General features: G+C 35.4%; 1 long non-coding RNA gene across 2 annotated transcripts in view; it reads right to left on the bottom strand.

Annotated features, from left to right (window-relative positions):
• Positions 1-514: 514 nt before the first annotated feature.
• The window catches only part of LOC118173515, a 46,804-nt gene continuing 27,290 nt past the window's right edge, over positions 515-20,028 (bottom strand). The window contains exons 3-5 of one of the 2 annotated variants that reach the window (XR_004754257.1): positions 1,626-1,662; positions 773-890; positions 515-580 (exon numbers count right to left, since the gene is read on the bottom strand). This is a non-coding gene — a long non-coding RNA (uncharacterized LOC118173515). The remainder of the gene's footprint in view (positions 581-772; positions 891-1,625; positions 1,663-20,028) is intronic. The other variant, XR_004754258.1, reaches the window with a different exon arrangement.

Below are 20,028 nucleotides of genomic sequence, written 5' to 3' on the forward strand. Positions count from 1 at the left end.
ACTAAAATTTCAAATTCATATTTTTCACCTGTGATGAATTTGTTAAAAAGCTGCACCTTTTTGTATATTCTAACACCTGTATTATTTCTATCAAGCATATATCCAGTTTTCCAAATGTATCACGGCAACCTCACTCACCAGACATGGCTGACCTCCTAATTCAGCTGTCCCAATTTCACTTAGTTTCATTAGACAGATTCACTGAATTCTCCCAGCACACCTGCTGCTATGAGGCCCCTGAAGCAAAAACATGTCAGTTTCCTATTTCTGATCTGCCTTGTATTTTGTTGTCCAAGGTGGCAGAAGTACAGTTGAGCCATGTGAAGATGTGACAAAAATAGGCACACGTGACTAACTTTCTCAGTTACTGCTTTAGAAAGGACAAAAAAATCAACTTCATTTCTCAGCTCTTACACTTTGACTTATTAACAGTAGCAGAGAGAACAAGTCACCCAGAGTTTTTTTGTTGTTTGTTTGTTTGTTTGTTTGTCAGATGGTCACTTCAACATCTATATTTTTATTACAAAAAGCAAATGATCCTATGGCAGTGTTTCCTTGAACATGAAACCAAGTAGCATTCCTGGGGGTGGACAGGACGTATATATATAAAAAGATATATATCTATATAAGATACATATATAATATACATATACATCTCTCTCTATGTACTGTTGTGTACACTCACTGTGCTCTGCAGTGCAGTAAATTCTATGTAGGAAAATCCAAAACTATTTATTTTATAAATCATTACTTATTAGAGTCATATTTTTACCTTTGCAAGCTTTGAACATGAATGAATGCACATGGCAGAGAAGAGCTTTGTAGTCTCATGAATAATGCTTGCTGAGATGTAAGAGGGATCTCAAAAAACTCTGTGACGCGAGAATAACCTATAATAGAAAAAGGCAGGCTGCAGTCTATATGAGTGATAATAACTATAGGAAAAATAAATGACTACAGAAGATAACATCTGTTAAAATAGTTTGTCTCATGATTTATTTCAAATCTGAATCTGTAATAGTAGTAAGTCATATCTTTTCTTTTCCTAATAATAACTATGTTACCTGATTTTTGCTCGCTACATCCTGTGTTCTAAGGATTTTATTTTTTAATGTTTTAAAATGAAATTTACAAGTTATGAAATTTAGTGTGAAAATTTGATACCTTTGCATGATGCATATATTTTATTTGATGGAATAGATAAATTTGAGGTCAAGTGAAACACAGTGTTACAGTGAAAAATAAACACAGGATTGGCTATTAATAAAAAAGATCAAAAAACTGTAAACCACAATATTAGATGAAATGCAGCAACCAAAAATTATGTGGCACTTACATTCAATCTGGCCTTCACAATAAAACTGTATTTTTCTTTTTACATGACTTACAAAACAATTAAGATGAATGTGTGCATTTAACTAATTGGCTGCTTTAGTCACCACAAATTCATTTTGAATACCATGTATGTGAAAACCTGATAAGCCATTAATGTGCAGCATGCAAGATGAGCCAAAAATTGAAAGGATGGCAGCACACAAGCTAAACAATATAATAATAATTATTATTATTTTCTCAGATGAATTCAAAGCAAATATTATGCCACATGCATGACATTCAAAAATTACCTTTCATCTCACCATTGTCAATGAATGCAGATCTATTCTATAAAGTAAAACATTAAACTGTTGTAATATAAAAAAATTAAAGGAAAACAGCTTCATAGGTGAAAGATAAGCTCTACTATATTGAAATCATATATTATCAGACACTTGTATGCATACAGATGTATGATATTACAGATGTCTAGATATAATTACACACATTCCCAATGCTTTCTCCAAGATCATTAGCTAAACACAGGGAAAGGATATACAGGCTGGGATATACAATCTGCAATCTATCTTATATCCATTTTAAAAATTATTTTTTATATTTTCTTTTTAAGACAGTTCGTCTAAGATTTTTATGGCCAGTCATTTCTGTTTTACAACTTCAATCCTATGTACAGTGTTCATGATTTGCTAAGGGTAATAGTACACTGTTTATTCTATGGTCTCATTAAAATTGAATACCTTTCTTTTTCTAAGAAGCTGGTTCCTTAGTACCAAAGCCTGAAGTAGTTTCACTCCATGGGAGTGCTATACTTTGATTAGACTATGAATTTATCAAGCTCCTTGAGAAAGCTTGATTTGTCTTTTGCTTTTGCTTGCAATTCATCTTCTCTACTATGTTGCTCATGCAAGAAGGTAAAGTACAAAGATACTCTTATAGACCTCTTCTATACTTGCAGAAGATAACAATTAAGCAACCATTTGAAAACAAGCACATCTTCAACCATTTCAAAAGCAGCGTTCTCTACTTTAGAAGTTTGACTACACTGTATAGTTTTCTATACTGCAACATCAAAGCCCTATGCTTCAGTCCAGAAAGCAGTAAAATCAGGCAAGGTTATCAAGTTACTTAAACCCTGCCTTCCAATTGGCCTTTCCCAAACATCTCCTGACAAACTGTGAATACAAGACAATATAAAGCAGTTCTTTAATAAAGTTCAAGTGAAGATGTGAAATTCATCATGCAGTCCTACGCAAATGCATGCATACAGCATCCTTCAAATAGCGATGTCCTAAAAGCTAAAGGCTGAAACATCCACCAGATAATAGTGTGTGTGTGTGTGTGTGACAAAGAAAAAATACAAAAATTACATCATGGTTACTTGGTTCAAAACCCCTTTAGTACTGCTCACTTTTATATGGAACTTGTGATGAGAAATCAGTTGGCTATATTTTGCTGGCAAAATCCAATCAGCCCTCCTTTGGCAGAGTGGAAGCCTGCTGAAAGCCCAGAGTGTCCTATTCATCAAGAATGCAGCCACCTTTTCTGCTCTGCTAGCACTTTAAAAATATTTCAGAGCATAAACATTCTTGGTCTCAAGTCATGTGCTAGCAAACAGTAAGAACACTAAAAATCCAAGCAGAAAGCTATCTAATAGGAAATCAGCCTTTGGAAAAATGTTTCTTCAAACACTACTTTGCCTGCTTAGCGTAATTTCCTCTAAATACTCCATATAGCCACCCCTTTCACTATACCTTCATCACCAAAAGAAATGAATACTTTTGATAAATGTCATTATTAACTCTCTCAGAGTGATTATAATGCTACAGTTTCTTGTGAAAGAAAAGAAATTAAACAGTCATAGTATAATGTGAAAAAAGTGCAAGTCACAGTCCAGAAAATCCATAATAGAAGAAAAAAATCTGGTAGTAGTGTAGTAACATGTTATGTCTTTAACTTAGAGGTAGTCAAAGGTGGTCCAGAAGTAAGGTCTACCAGAAGAAAATAGCTATGGATATGGATGATCTTCTGTCAGCAGAAGCTTTTACATCAAAATAAAATATCTTCCAGGAAGGTATTTTAAATTCAAAACAGAATTTATGGTGTTGACGAGAAAGTTGTTTGATTAAATTCTATGGCCTGTAATATGTGGATTAGAAGAAATTATCATAATGGGCTGCATTCACACTGTACTATCTATAAGCAAATTTAAATTACTACAAACAACTTCAGGATGTTTTCAGGCTCATTTCTCCTAAGAAGTTTTATCACTGTCATTAAAAACTTTTTAATTATGAAATTGAGGAATATGAATTATCTATCTATAAAGAAAACTATTCTTCACTTGTCATCAACTTGCACTTGCCTATTTTAAAAATTATTTTTTGAAACATGAAGGGTAAATTTCTATGTAGTACAAAAGGACAAAGTACAATTTACTGACAATACATGGTAAGAGTAGGCTTTTAACTCAGAGTTACTCAGAGTCAGAGTTGTTTTTTTTTTCTCCTTCATAGAAAAAGTGTGGAAATACAAACCTATGAATTCTAACCTTAAAGAAAGAAATAGTTTGTAGAAAACTGTATTCAGAGGATAATTCAAAGGTTTTGGTAAGACTAATACAGGAAAACAAACATTCGTATTTCAGTCTTTGCAGTTTTATGACGGTTTTAATCTTCAACAATAAGTTTTGTCATGTCTGTTCTTGAGGTTCCTGAGAAAGTTACTTCCATTTTGTTGTTTCTACTGAATTTAATATCATCCACTTATTATGTAATAGTCAACCTAAAAGCTTTTAACCTAGTAGTAACTAAAGAGAGCAAGTGACCTGAAGAATCCAAAGAATAACTGTTTACTATAATGTATTGGGCAGTGAAACAGTTTGCCTTGTTGCTTTTTAAAATTGTATGACGTGGACAAATTATTGTGCAATGAATAACCAAAAAAGGATCCTCTTCTCTTCTTAGAAATATATAAAACTTCAGTTCTGCTTTACAGCAGATTTAAAAGCCTAAACATAACCACATAAGAAGGCTGAGTGAACAAGGATACATCTCTTGCCCTGAAACTGACTGTGTGTCTGCAGATAACTTTGTGCTAAATTCTTGATTATATCCGCCCAATATAGTGCACAATAAACAGTGGTTCAATGCTTTTGCTGTTATCAGCTAATTTTGATTTTATGTTTAACCAGAGTAATTTTAGCACTAGCTAGGGAAATTCAATACTGCAAAATCCTGATGTATTGAAGGAAACACTCTTTCGTCATTTACATAATGATCATTTATGCCCTGAAATATTCTCATGGTATACATCACTATAAATAAATTGACCATTTAAAGAAATGCAGCTGCTTTAGTTGTCCACTGCCGAAAACCCACAGATGATTACGGAGGTCCCTAATTTCCCAAGACAACTGAAAAAGGCTTATGTTCCGGTCCTACTTGCTGAACCTCTTACCAATCTTAAACATTCGTTCTACTCTGGTCTTGGAGGCACAACCCACCAATAATCAATTGGACTTCAAATGGATGTCTGAATGCTTTCTAAAAGTAAACCTTTATGATATCCATAGTTAAGAATATCTGAAACCAGCTATACAAAATATGAGGCCCAACCTACCTACCTGTATATAATATATATATATAACTGTCAAGAAGTGCATCACAGTGACAACATTTATGTCACGTTGTGAATTAAACTTATGAGGTAATGGTTGTAAATGTACTACAAATGCTTTTAAAACTACCACATCAATTTTTAAATGCAGATGTTTCATTAAGAGCTATATTCCTTTCAGAGACCACAAACAAGTGAAACAGTGAAAAAAAACTTTCCAATACTCTCTTTGCAATGAATAGAGCTAAGAGAGAAAGGCAGAAGGCAGAACAACAGATTTAGGTCACTAACAGGATGTGAATGTCTTAACAAATCAGGAAGACTTTCTAAGTTTTGATTCTTAATAGCTATTCTGTGATGCAGTTGCATTACACTAATCATATGTTTTAAATCACTCTAAAGGTAAGTGTGCTTTAAGCATTTGATTTCTTAGAATGACTGCAGGGTTATTTGAGAAATTAGTTTTGTCTTGTTTATCTCCTGCTCTGTTTCAGTTCTGTAATCTCTGATGTTTGACACTCAGAGATGCTACAAGACTTAACAATGAGAAGTTATGTCAGAATCCCTTTTCCTATCCCTCACTAAAGTGGCATGCTAAAATAATTTTATTTCTGTATAAACTATACAAACTGAGTTATACTTTTCGTGCTTACATAATATTTCTCTGCTTATCAGGGATGATATTAGAGGGTGTTTTTTTAATAATATAATAGAGTACAGAACTCCCTACACCTTACATAACATGAAGCTACAGAATCAGCCACCGACCTTTGCTTGGTTGGATAAGGCTATAATGCCTTACATTTAGATTTGAACAACAAGCATTTTGTCATTGATTTGAACAATAAGCAATGGTCTGGGATGAAAAACACAGAACCTCCAACCCTTAGCAGGACAATTACTTCAGCCTGTGAGTGAAAATCCAAAGAGCATGGAAGAAAATTGTGATGGGTGGGAAGTTAGAGCTCAGATTAAGAATTCTTAGAGAAACCCTCCCCTTAAAACAAGATGTTAGGTCCTATTCAAAACACATTTGGCTTGACTTACTTCACCATTATTAGCTCTCATCTAGAGATGTGGGCATCACTCCACGGGTGTACCCCTTTCTGTGCCATCTGTTATGACAAGGAGACAACCCCAAGTTATACTCATTTCCCTCCCCTGGTAAATAAGTAGATAAGTAATTTTGACAGCTGGCAGGACATTTTCCAAGAAAACATCACAGTGTGGGAACTGCCTCCACCCACAACAGCTGTTTTGCTCTATAGCATACAAGCAAACTTGCTATGCAAACATGGGTGGGCTCCTCTACAGTAGGAAATGATAATTAGTTCCAAGACAGTACCATTTTTGCCAACTATGAGAGCTATTGGGGAGGTTCTAATTTCAAGGCCTACTGTTTAATTTATATAAAAAAATATATATATATATTTAGTATTTAGCAGTTGTCCTATTGGCACAGCAATTTTAACTTTCTGCCAAGGACTCATAATGCTCTCAGTAAGCTTCTTTTTCACAAACCAAAATCCAGGCATAAATATTAATGTTAAATATAAAGCAATGAAAGCACCAGAAAAAGTCAGATGCTTACATTTTGCAAGAAATTTAGCTTTATCACAGACTCTGACAAAGTAATTGAAATCAATTACCTATTTTTATATGTAATCAATATGAATTTTCTCTTGAAACTGCGTATTTTCACAGAAAGTCTTACATTTTGGTTCCATATACAGGGAAATGATTCAAACTCAGGCCGAAAAGACAACAATTTAGATTAGCTGAGTCACTGTATTGCAGCAACAGTCAGACCTCTCGTAGTAGGAAGCAAATAAATTAGCTAGCCTTATCCAAAAGATGAAGACATCGCCATCAAGGGATATGGTTAAAAACAGAATCCGAAGATCTTGCATCATTAGTACCAAGGACATACGGTTATATCATTATAAACATAAATAGAAACTGCATAAAAGCAGAGCTGATTAACAGATGCAAATCAGTAAAGGTTAAGTCACAAAAATAGGCTAAACAGTTTGCTGCACAGGGTAAGGGTTTCAGTCAATGCTGTATTTATACAGTAAATTAACCATTAAATTTGATGTCTCTATCCCCAGGAATCCTTTACTAGGATATTCTTCATAGTCCTCAGTTCATTAATGAAACAGCACAGCCTTGTATTTTATCCAGTAGTGAGTCTGACAGCTCACAAAATAACTCAGATTTTGGTCCTTAGAGGGAAAAAAAATGAAATGAAAACAGAATGATGAACTTGGTCTGGAGTTGCCTGTTTTGAGTGACAGTATTTTGCAGCATACAGTCTAAGATTTTATATATGGCTATTACACTAGTGGTACTAAACTGTATTTGTTGTCTTTAGCAGCTGCTTTTCGATGTTTTCATCACATTTTGTAGCAGAGAATTGGATCTCTGACAATTTATTGTCTTTTCACATGCATTTAGACGGTCACATTACTGTAGTACTGCATCATTTGCAAGGCTGAAATGATTTTTTGTGTATCAGCTGCAACATGTAGGAAGTGCCTTGAATGCAATCTAATACATAACACCTGCAATATCTCCCAGTCAAGTAGCTCTCTATTATAGTAAATGGATGGCAAATTCACAAAAGCGCCTCTCAGACAATGTTCAGTTTCAGAATTTTAGCAAATTTTTCTCTGGTAGATTGGTAGGAGAAACAGCTCATGTCCTGAGTCATCCTGCTGTGAAGTGTTTTTCCTTCACTCATGCCATTAAAAGCTGGATTTCCCTGAATTCCATTTTCAGGGTTATGTTTTCAGGGCTACACATCAAACACCAGGGAAGAGAATAAAAATCCTAGGCAGTTATCTAAAAGGGTTAAGAAGGTCAAGTTGTGTAGGGCCTTTGGGGAGAAAGGTATCTAGATATAAATTTTATTATTATTTTTATTTTCTTTGCCGCCTGTAATAGTGACAGACATCACACGTGTGCATCAGTCTGGGTTAGCACCATATTGGTATGCTACTGCACGTGCTCAATAAATAAGCAAATATATTTCCAATTGTGCTTGAATCAAAGCTTTGCAAAGATTTATTGGATTTTTTTGGGGGGGATGGGGGAAGACAGAGGATGACAATCACCAGAAAAACAGAAAAGTAATTTTAATGTTACTGGCACTCTCAAAGAAAATCCAGAGTCATGGAGTGATCGGAGAGGGGCTGGGCTCTCTTGCTCACTGTGTCACTGCTTCCCTGGTGATCATGTGGCTTTGCATCCACATACATAAAATATGAATATTAATCCTTACTATTTTTGGATTACAATCTGAACAGACATACCGGTCATTATAAAGCGACCATTAAAGTGTGAGCTGTACACTCTGAAGCAAGAGAATGACTTCAGGCATTCTAGTTCTGTTCAAAAATGCAAAATCCTAACAACCACCACCAAAATGATGCCCTCCTTTCCAGAAGTACTCTAGCTCTTAAGTAGTAAGAGAACAATTCTTAGTGACTGTCTGTAACCCAAAAGAAACACCTTTCACTTTGCACTCAAAAAGTTGGGTTTAATTTCTAAATTTGTAGCTCAAATCTTCATGCTGACAAACCTGACTTCTTATTAACTGAGCTGATGCATACACAGCCAAGACGGCCGTCCACCCCATCCACCCCCTCCCTCCCCAGAAGAACTGTATCTAACTTCCAGTTTACTTCTGCAGGCTTTTTTAATTGCAGCAGTTAAACTAAGTCAAGTAGAGGAAACAATTCATTCAAGACAGAATGTAGGAGAATACTGTTTCTTAAGCTGCTTTAATAAAATAAGCATTTAAAAAGTTAAAAGAATAAAATTGCACTAAGAAGTCATGCACTGCTGAATTAAAAGGCTACTATAAAGTTGAAGGAGAAAGATGGGAAGAAACAAACCATTCAACACTTCCAAGAATACACAAATCCTACTGCTCTGTTCTCTACACTTGTTCTGTCCTTTCTTGGTGAATTGAAAACTCTCCTTCAGCTTCAGAATGCTTTCACAGATGTCTCAAGCCTAAAACGCCAGAAACATCAATACCATTTAATGGAAGCTTTCCTTTAAATCATCATTTTACCTTGTTCCAAGTTAGTTTCTTAAAGTTAATGAATGTGGGAAGGCAATTCACAGAAAAACCTCTCGTCCTTCCTTCACAGTTAAATCAAGCTTGTCACCTCCACATCTTGTGCATGAAGAGGCCACGTCCAAAAAAGAGCACAAAAAAAAAGTTTTTCCTGATTTTTGCTGATTTTTATTTTTTTTTTCACTGCTACTGACATGTTAAACAAGCTAGCTTACTGAATTTAAACTGAAGTCTTTACAAGTCTCCCTAGCCTAGCTTTATTTATGGAAGACAGACATTAAAACCTGCTCCAATTTACTTCATTAAAATGAAAGCATGAGTGGGTCCTGTGGCAATAGTTCCATAAGAATTAAAGAGGATTTAAGAGATAATGAAATAAAATGTGCTTGGTAGAAACATGCAGACTGGCAGAATCTTATTAGGCCAGTCACAGTGGTTTAGTGGCAGTTAATGAAAAAAATAAAGGTACCTCATTTTGCAGCATAATCTTACTGTAATTAAGCTGCATATTATTAAAAAGGAATACCTGCAAAACAGTAGCATGTCCCGAGAGATGGATTTAATTTAATTGGGTATTGATGAATGAATGTATTTGAAAGGAGAACATTTCTGAAATGTACAAACATACTGGACATTACGATTTGCGTGAACGCATCATGAGATTTGCTGCTGTGACTGCTCTGTATCTTACTTGCTTCTGTTTGCTTGCCTTGCTCTCCTGTTACAAGTTAGTTTTGAAATCCCTTTATAGCCTGCAGATACTAACATAATAAAAATCATCAGTCTATTGGTATAGTTACAGCAACCCTTAAAAAAACAAGAATAAGCCAATATAAAAAATAAATAAATAAATGTAAGAGAATTATTTTTCAGTACTTGTAGAGTCCAGAAGATCCCAGAAACTTGGTTTTCAAGGGAGAGAAAAAAAAAAAAAAAAAAAAAAAAAAAAAAAAAAAAAAGAGAGAGAGAGCTCAATTTAAATATAAATAATGATTTTTACATAAATATTAATCAAGAAGCAAAAATGGCACTTTGGGTTTTCCTATGAAAGTCACTGTTACACTTGGTCCAAATATCTCAGCTTCTGTTTTTAACCTAGCCCTCACTGAAAACCTTTTTCTTCTTCCGGCAATATCTCCCATTAGCAAGTCTCAGTCTGCCTTCAGACTGAGAAGTTATGCAACATTTCAAAGGTGTTTATCTTCAGACTTCATAGAAGGGCTTGAGATAAAATTTGTGATTGCAAACACACTCTGTTAGCTGTTACAAAAACAGAACAAAAAAAGGTATTATTAGAAATAACATACTAGTAAGAGAGCCTGGGGGGGGGGGGAAGTTCATAGAAATCTTAAGCTGGTTTATGTCAAAGAGATTTGGTTTAAAGGAAAAATCTAATATTTCATAAATGAAGCATTCAGCAGAAGATTTTAACGTGCTATCAACAATTACTTTGCCCTGAATAATAAGCTGATAGGTGATGTGAATGTGATGCCTCTGGTTGCACTGCAGTATGAGTCACAAGCTGAAATAAAGGAACAGCATCCCAGCAACACTGCTAAAAGCTGCAACATGCTCAAAGTACGCCTGCTCCAGTGAGGCAAAAGGAGAATGGTACTTTCTCCCTCAGCTGAATTTTTAGCTGTGTGGTCATCACCTAGTCTGTTTATTCTCTGAAAGGCTGAAAGAGCTACTCAGTAAAAATCCTGGAAAATCTCCATTCTGTGTCGTTTTCAGTTCTTGCAGAATTTTGTATCGGTTCTTATATGGGAAAACCTTTTAGAAGACGATGGTTTTGTATAGGCATGTAATTAAGGCTATGCATTATTTACAAGGCAGTGAGATAGGTAAGAGGCTTAATTTGCATTGCACAGCAGTTAAAAATGAACACAATGAAAAGAATTCCTGCTGAAAATGCTTATGTCAGAGACAGTCTTGAAACCTCATCCATTTAATTTTAAGCTGTGGATATTGTACACATCTCAGGCAAACACAATCACAAAGTGGTTGAAAAGGAGGAAAAAACAGCTCCACAATAAACATCACAGCAGGTCATAAGAAAATGAGGCCTTCTCTTTGCCCCATCATTTCAAGTCCTGTGTGGGAGTATGTATATAACACAATGTTTCATATTGACAGGGGTTTATGCTTCCTAACTGCTGTGCAGCACACAAAAAAAGAGGTTGCATACCATTCCGGCAATTCCAGAAACATATCGTGAGTTTTCAGGATGTAGGCAGTTGAGTCAGTAAGACCCTTACCTGTAACCCTAAAGTGGACACTTCTCTAAAGGTTTTCCTGAATCAGCCATTCCATTCACTATCTTCCACAATAGGTACAAGACAACCAAATGGTCCTTTTTCTGGTGGATATATCCTACCCTGAAAGAGTTACTGAAAGAAATGAGGCATAATCAACTAAGGACAGATGCTGTAAGTTAACATTCACTTTTGTTATGTGATCTTTCTGTAAAAAAAAGGTCATGGAAATTGTCTTCAGGTAAACAGAGGTTTCTAATATCAGGAAATACTTGCAGCTCATTTTCATTTTTCATTTGATCTGTCAGGAAGCATTGTTTTAATTAACGTATGCCCTTGTATTCTTCCATGTCAAGTGACTTAGTTCTATCCTTTCAGAGTTTATCCTTCTCATTTTTGTTATTATCTTGTCCCAGCACAAATAAACAAATTTCTGAAATGTTATCAATTAACACTAATACCTATCCTGTTTATTTGTGTCACATTTCTTCCCATCTATATTTAAAATATGTTATGGCTATAGAAATTCTCTGCCAATCAAAAAAAAAAAAAAAGTGCCATCAGTTTTAATCGCAAGCACAATGAAACTAATCCATGCTCACGACAGAAACTCAGCTATATACTACAGATATTTCACCAGAGTCACTTAGCTGAGGATTGTTTAAAGCAACCTATTAAACTGTAGTGACAAATTGAAACGTGATAGCAACTGAGTAAACCTGCATACTAACTCTGGTAATGTCCTTTTCCTGCCATCAAGACAAACGAGGTAAAATTATATCTCTCCATCTCTCTAAAATGTGTAACTCTGCTACTATGGGAAGAAATTAAGAGAACACAGAACTGAATTAGAAAACTTTAGGCAACAACTAAATTTAAGGCAATAAACAATTCAGGCTGACATTCTGTTCTTATGGTCTTACGATCAGCTTTTTTTTTTTTTTTTTTTTTTTAGCTTTGCTTCAAAATAAGCTTCAGTACTCTCATCTAAAAATCTATTGATGTAACAGTCTCAGTTAGCGACTGCTATGAAGACAAATTAACCTCTATAAACATACTGCTACATGAGCATAGGCATGTATACAGACAATACTGAAAAAGTTCCAACAAATTAGTTCTTAGTTCTTACCTAATTCTTGCTGTAAATCTTAAATAGAATCACAATCTTGAAATCAGTGTGAAAATACTGTATATTTTGGCTGCACGTTTCCAAACTATGCATGGCAGTACTAGATATTTGTATTTTACAAAACAGTGTTATTAAAGGTTTTATAAAATACACAAGCAGTCCCAAATCTGGATTATCTTCTGGCTTTCTTCTACAGGTGTAATTTTTTTTTTCTGTCACTACCTAATTAAATGGCACTAACATGGCCAAACAACGACAATAACAAAAATTAGTGCACACAACCCAGAGATAGAATTGCAACTTTGACGGTATATATTACTATCAAGACTGCAAAAAATAATTTCCTCTGATTTATTTATTTTTATTTATTATTAGGTTGGAACTGGATGAGAATGATGCTATCAGAGGCAGGGCAGGAACACGCTGGAAAAAAAAGAGCCTTTCCTGAGGATCGCTGGGGACATCTCTTGTTCCAAAAGATGATCAAATGAAGTGACCAGTGTTCACAGCAACTTGGTCACAGAACTTCTTTCAGAATTGCCACTCTATCTGCTAACAGCAATGCATTTCTATATAGTGATAAAGTGATGAAGTGATATATATATATAGGATAAAGTGATAAAAGGAAGAACTCTATGGTGGTTTCACCAAAGTAAAGTATCACAAGAACTGGTCCTCTACCTATGTTGCCATAAATAGGGCCTTCATGTTTCCCCCGACAGCTTCAGGTTCCTGGGCCTTCAATGAGAAAAGCAGATCCGTGTTTTACTTTCCCGTGACCTAAATAAAATATACATATACATGTATATATTTGCTTCTGTCAGTAGACATATCTTAATACTTTGTTGGCCAACGCAGATCCTTGCATATGCAGGACTGGAGTTAACAAGCCAGTTAGTTGGGCACACTAGGTTTGCCATGTCTCAAGCATGAGATTGTAAAAGAAATTGAGATCTGATTTTGTTTTTGACAAATTGATTCTATATGTAGCAAGATTAAATATTACCATAAATAAATCCAGCTTTATTTTAGCATCTCAAAGATTAAAAAGTGATGTACAAGCAAGAATATAAGAATTCCAGTTTTTCATGTGGAAAGTTTTGCACGTGTATGCTAGAATGTAGGTCTATTTTAAGAAAAATAAATAAATAGAGAGATACCCAGTAACCAAGGAATATTCGGTGAATGTATTTTGTATGCATCCACTAAGAAATTGGTTTTAATTACATCTATGCATCACTTATTTCTTGTTTTGTGATTAATTGGAGGGAGGGGGTTATTTATATTTGAAAGCACAAGTGTGTTAAAAAATGCTGATTGCTCCAGAGAAGTATGGTATTCACTGTCCGCAAAACATTATATCTACACTGATCGCAGTGAAAGACCAAGAGTAAAATCTGCCACCAAGACATAATAAATTAATATCAGGGGACCAGGGGAGAAAATACTACTTACAGTTTCTCACTGTGTGATACTGTCAAGGTATGAACAAGAGACTCAAGAGTCCAATTTTCTCAGAAGCTGTATGCAATTAAAGGTTGACAGAAACAAAGCTCCCTTTTTATTTCTTTCATTCTTGCTTGCTTTAAAGCAGACATCAGTTACTGCAGGGTCCAGAAAGACACTGAGAGATGTGGGAGAAGTTACAAGGGACAGGGAGAGTTTTGCTAAAGCTCCCCCTTGCTCTTTTCCCTACAGAAATTGTGCCTCCCTCCTGCCCCAACCTCCCTGTTTAAGGGTGCATACCTTAGTTAAATGCAATTTAAAATAATAGTTAAAAGGAACTCAGCACCTGCTTTAACACTTACACAAAGTGAAGACTGCTGCATTTAGTGAACAAGGCAGCCCCACATGTGCTTGGACTTAAAGCTCCCAAACCAAGCAGACATTTGTCCTCTACACCATCCACGTAGCAACACAGAGAGAAAAGTGTTTTAGCTAAGCTTTTGGGATCCACATTCAGTCATTTGCTTTCATGGTTGACAGTTAACTTTGATTTGTTGAAACACTTCCATTTAAAACAGTATTCTGGCAAGCAAGCATCTGCTTGCTTTCCAGGGACATTTAATTTCATAAGCATAGGAGTAAAAAAAGTAAATCTCCAATTTTTGCAAAAGAAATTCTTGCTGAGATCTCTGCCTTTTCAGACAAACAAACAAACAAAAATTCCAGCAATCCTTACACATTGAAATAAAAAGAAATGAAAGAAACATCTGCTTGGCCTGTGTGCCTTGCCGTACTATCCACAGCACAGGAAAAGTATCCGTGAGAGAAACGTCTCCTAGGAAAGTCTGTACATATACATCCATATACACTCGCTTCTATATAAGCATGGGCAGCAGGAACTGCACGCCGTTGAGGTTCCTAATGCATTGCAGTTGCTTTTTAGACAGTGATTTCTAAAAGCCTTTTTCCTGCCCTCTGGCATTCAGGCAAGGTAAGAGAGCCTACAGATGTGCTCTGGGTATTCCCAATGCTTGCCATCACAACACACTCATTTTATTTAACAGAATTGGAGTACTTCTGAACATGAGAGTAAGTTAAATAATACTTTTATGAGGTCAGTGGAATTACACCTGTTCTCCCAAACAATAAAGTGCTTCAGTTGTATTTGACTACTTAATATGATGATTTAACTTTTCTAAGCAATGTACAAGATCAGAAAATTGCAAGATTTTTACCATGTGTAGAACTTTGCGGTGTGCTGGAGGAGGAGCAGGTTACACAGTATTTAGATTTGTGCTACCTGGGTACTGATGTGTAAGTCTGCACCTCGCTCACAGACAGAGCTGGTGCCATGCTAAATGCTGAGGAGAGTACAGGTTTTCAGTTCCTGCCCTCTTACACATTCAGACTCCCCTAAGTTTGCAGTAGCATGCTTATGTGAACATAGGATAGCCAGAAAGATTAAGACGAAACAAACAAAATCACCTACAAATGTCTCCAGTCCCTGATACAGCACACTGAATTTCCATATTACTTTGTATTTGCTGTGTTACTTTGTATATTTCTGTATTAAAAATACTACTTCTGCATGCTTGCATATGAACTCTGCAGGTTTGGGGGTTAAAATTTTGTCTTCCAATGCCTTTTAATGGCACATAGAGAATAAATATTTTTCAGAGAAAATTGTGAAGTGATTTCACCGGACATGACATTGGATGTGATTCATCCTAAACTTTTTCTACTTAGGTCAAAGAAATTCTGAAAGAGTCAGTGGCTTTGTTTAGTTATCTTTCATACCCTTCTTTACAGCTGCTACGACATTTATCGGAAAAGTGTGTGATAACAGTTCTGTTGTGATTATGAACAATGTGTTTTTAAGAAGGCCACAGCTGCAGGTTCATAATTGTCATCCAATGCTTCTGGGTTATTATTCCAAAGGCTGTATGAATCAAAATTAGTGAGTGTACCAAAAAGCTGTATATTGTCTATTTTCAGTAAGAAACCCTGATAACAAAGGATTAAGAGCCATAGAATAAAATAAAGAACAAAGGATTAAGAACCAGAAAAATGTCAAACTGCTTTTATTCATGAAGCATTATTATCTGTAGCTATAAAATAAACCTAACAACCCCTGGCTTTTGCTGGAAGTCCGGGCAGATGTACTTTTAACCTTATTCTTTCAAGATTGCTGGTACATCAGGAAGCTTAAGCCCGTTGAACAAGATCTGCACAATTTACATGCTGCTGCCTGATTTGTTTGCTTGTCAAAATAGATTGGTATAAACAACCCATAAGTCGGAAAACTATGTGCCACGAAGTTATAGCCCACGTGTTACTTAAGCTCAACTGCACATCATAATGCATTTAATACTCATATATCATTGCACAGACGAAATGTGAAATTCCATGTCAGACTGATATTTAGACACAAATAAAAGTGGATAGTGAGAAGGTTTCAGAATACTTATTTCAGTGAAAGAGGAAGCAAAATATGGTCACCTTAGTGAGAAGGCAGACTAGATGACTGAAGGGAAAGCAAAGATGTGATTGTGGATGTTGCTACATAAAGCAATAAGCTCTCTAATTCTGAAATAGAACTCTTCATACTACACACCTTCCTCCAGAGGTAATGGAGGAAAGGAAAAAAAGGGAAAACAAACAAACAAACAAACAAACAAAATCAACAGACAGCTTCACCACTGAACAACACATTAAACACTTTAAAACATGCAAACAGGAGTCTGCGTACTGACATTAATAGGTTCTGCTGAAAAATAGTCATAATGTCTTTCTTACGCAAACTGAATGCTAATATTTATGAAAAGCAGGCACATAAGACATATCCTCAAACAGTCATACAAGAAAAAAATATCCAAGCCCTAATTTATTTCCAGACAAAGAGGAAAAAAAGACATTAAAAGTTGACATCATACAGATACCACTCAATGCTATGTCTCTGTATTCAGTGGTTCAGCAGATTGTATAATCTGCTACCTCTTTAATAAACCTGGGATCTATCATCATGCTATCCACTGAAGCATAAAAAAATTGTGACCTCAGTAGTCACACTTTTTTTTTTTTTTTTTTTTTTTCCTTGTCAGTTTACTCCCCAAAATGGATTAATTCTATCTCTTCATGACTTCTTATAACTCCCCTAAGGGAAATTCTAGTCCAATTACATTATTCCACTTTCTTTTTATGACTTTTCTGCCAGAACTCTTAATATGACTGCTTCATTAAACAAATTGATTTTGACATAGGTGGTCTGAAGAAGGGGTAAAAGATTTAGGACATTTATTCAGAAAAGAAGGCAGGTTTTGCTCCATTGAGGATCTGTAGAATTAAAGCAAAACTTAAACAGTTTGAAAAGTTCTGTTTGTCAGCATCCTTATTCCTCCATCAGACATTACTACCAGGGGAGAAAAGCCTAGGGTGGTTACTGACACATTGTTATGAATATGCAAAAATAGGATCTAGTAACAGATGCATGTAAGAAAATATTTAAAAATACACTTGAACACTTTCCTCAAAAATGGGTACTATATAACATTGAAAAATAAATGTAGTAAGTATATGCAGTTAAATTTTAAATAAATAAATAAATAAATAAAAGGAATTTAGTGGCATGTAACCAAGTTGAAATTGTTCAAAACGACTATTCAGATTTTATTCCTAACATAAGAAGGAGCTTCAAGTTCTGCTCTTCAGAAAAGACATCATTCCAGAAGGAAGATCAATGCCTTCAGTTTATATTTAATAATATTAATATATTCCGGACAGGTTGTTTTCTAATTTGATGGTGACCCAATAAATCTTGTATAGTGAGAAGTCTGTCCTGCCTCACAGAAAATAAAACCAAAAATAAATATAGAATCAAAAAACACACCACTCTTTCTCTAAATGACAATCCTTATCAGAGTCTGCAGATGAATTATATAGCATAACAAAAATACTGCCTAGGAAATATATTGTGAAGGGCAAGTTACATTTCTCTAAAACCACTGAAATTTGAAATATGCTGTATTCAGCCCACAAGCAGCTCAGGAAAATCTTAATGTCAGCAGGTGCCATTGGGGTTTTCTTGCTAGACTGTCATACAATACTCCCCATAATAATCATGTTGTAAAAATAAATACTTAAATTTGAACAATTGTAACAGACAAGTTATTCTTGACAGAATACCAATTATGAAATACCAAATGCTGTCTATAAGGCAATTTTTTTTCTGGATTGATTCCACTTTTTTTTTTTTTTTTTTTTTTTTTTTCCTCCTTTAAATAAAGAACAATTTTATGCAAGTTTAGCTCAGGAACATAGAAACACCTACTTATTGACATACATGTGTTGAGTCTCACCAAATGGACTTTTTATATTATTAATCATTATCATCAAGATTTTATGTCTGTAAATGTTATTCTTCTGAGCTGTCTCACAATCTTATGCTAACTGTCTGAGTCTTAAAAACGTTTATTTTTATACGGTTTCATATCAAATTAACATTTTCAGTTTTCAATTGCATAAATTAATCATTTATATTTTGGTCATTTGGTATAAATCAAAAGTTAATGACACTTTTACTAAGGATAATTATTTTGATCCAATCAGATTTGAATAGGGAATGACTTAGTGTTAACCAGTATTTTGAAACACTGAATTATCATCTTCAACAGTGAATGATATATACATCCTTGCTTCATATCCTGTACCCTTTTTATTCTAAGTAGATTCATTTAAATAAAATAGAGATCAGAAATAATTTCTCCTTGAAACAGACCTATGAATTTAAATTGTTGAAAGGAACTGAAGAAAATTTTTAAAAATGTTTTCTTCATAAAGCTGATCATCACAGAACAAAACATATTAGCTCACTTTAGTTCAAAAGTAAACTTGACTTTTAAAGTCATTTACTGCAAATGGGACAGATTTAGTGCTTCTTAAGGATAATTATTAAATATGTTTTTTTTTAAAAAAAAAAATCACCCTTGATTTCAGTTTGTACAGATTGATATTGCCTCTTGCTGGTGTCGCAACAATGAGGTAATGAACCAGTTGAGATTTGTACCCTTACGTAAAAATGAAAACTAAAAATGGAATTCAAATGAAAGCCTAGTGTTTCCAAGGCTGTGGTCCAGCAAAGCACTTAAACACACATACATATTCCCAATTAACTCAATGAAACTGCCCTGGGCCTTAAGCACTTTGCTGGATCAAGGCCATCTAGAAGATGGTTTCTGTCCATAAGAAATCCTGTACAGCTTTTGAGTCCCTGCTCTGTAAATATTTCATTTCCATTAAATTCTATTCAGTATCTACCAGTTTCACTCCCAATCTATTTTGTAACAGTTTTCTTCTCAAGTGTTTAACATTTAAAGTGTTTTTTGTTTTGTTTGTGGTATTTTCTTGTTTGCTGTTGCTTTGTTGTTTTTTTAAAGTAAAAAGAGAAATAAAATACTCTAAAAAACATAGTGGCCTGGTATAACTCAGGAAGGGCGCATGGAGCGGTGAGTTGGCCTCTGTCCTGGACAGCTGCAAAAACAATGATCGCCTGAAGAGCCCAAGGAGAAGCTGCACAAGGGGAAGTTGCACATTAATACATGGCCTTGGGAAGACTGGAAGCAATGGAAGCATTGACAAATCAAAAGAGCCCTACCCCAGTTCATACTTGTACTCATATTCATTGTACTTCATATTTCTTTAGGGACAGTCAAAGAAAAGCATGACCATGCAGGAATTTAGAAATACCAGCTGGGTCCCCCTCATCTCCAAAGGCAGTGCTCCGGGTGCAGGCGGCCAGGCCTCGTGCGGCCTGGAGCGCTCAGCAGAACACACCTCAGCTGGGAGGTGTGGGAGGGCCGGGCGGGTTGGAGAGGGAAAGACAGACACCAAAAGATGATTATTGAGGAAGTAACAGAAAAGCCATGAAAAACCTCCACACTCTTGGAAGTTGTTACACTTTGCTGTTTCTGCTCTGACCGGTGAATAAATACGGGTGCGGGCTGCTCTCAGAACAGGGGCACAACACCTCCCCGGGCCTGCTGCCGCAGGGCCCTGCCTCCTCTGGGTTCCCTGAGGTGGCAGCTTTGCCATGTTCACAACACAATACAATTAAAAGTAAATCAATCCTCAAACACAAACTAAAATAATGAGCTCTCTGCAAGTGA

The sequence above is a fragment of the Oxyura jamaicensis genome, chromosome 12 (assembly GCF_011077185.1).
Source record: "Oxyura jamaicensis isolate SHBP4307 breed ruddy duck chromosome 12, BPBGC_Ojam_1.0, whole genome shotgun sequence".
In the NCBI taxonomy this organism is placed as follows: domain Eukaryota; kingdom Metazoa; phylum Chordata; class Aves; order Anseriformes; family Anatidae; genus Oxyura; species Oxyura jamaicensis.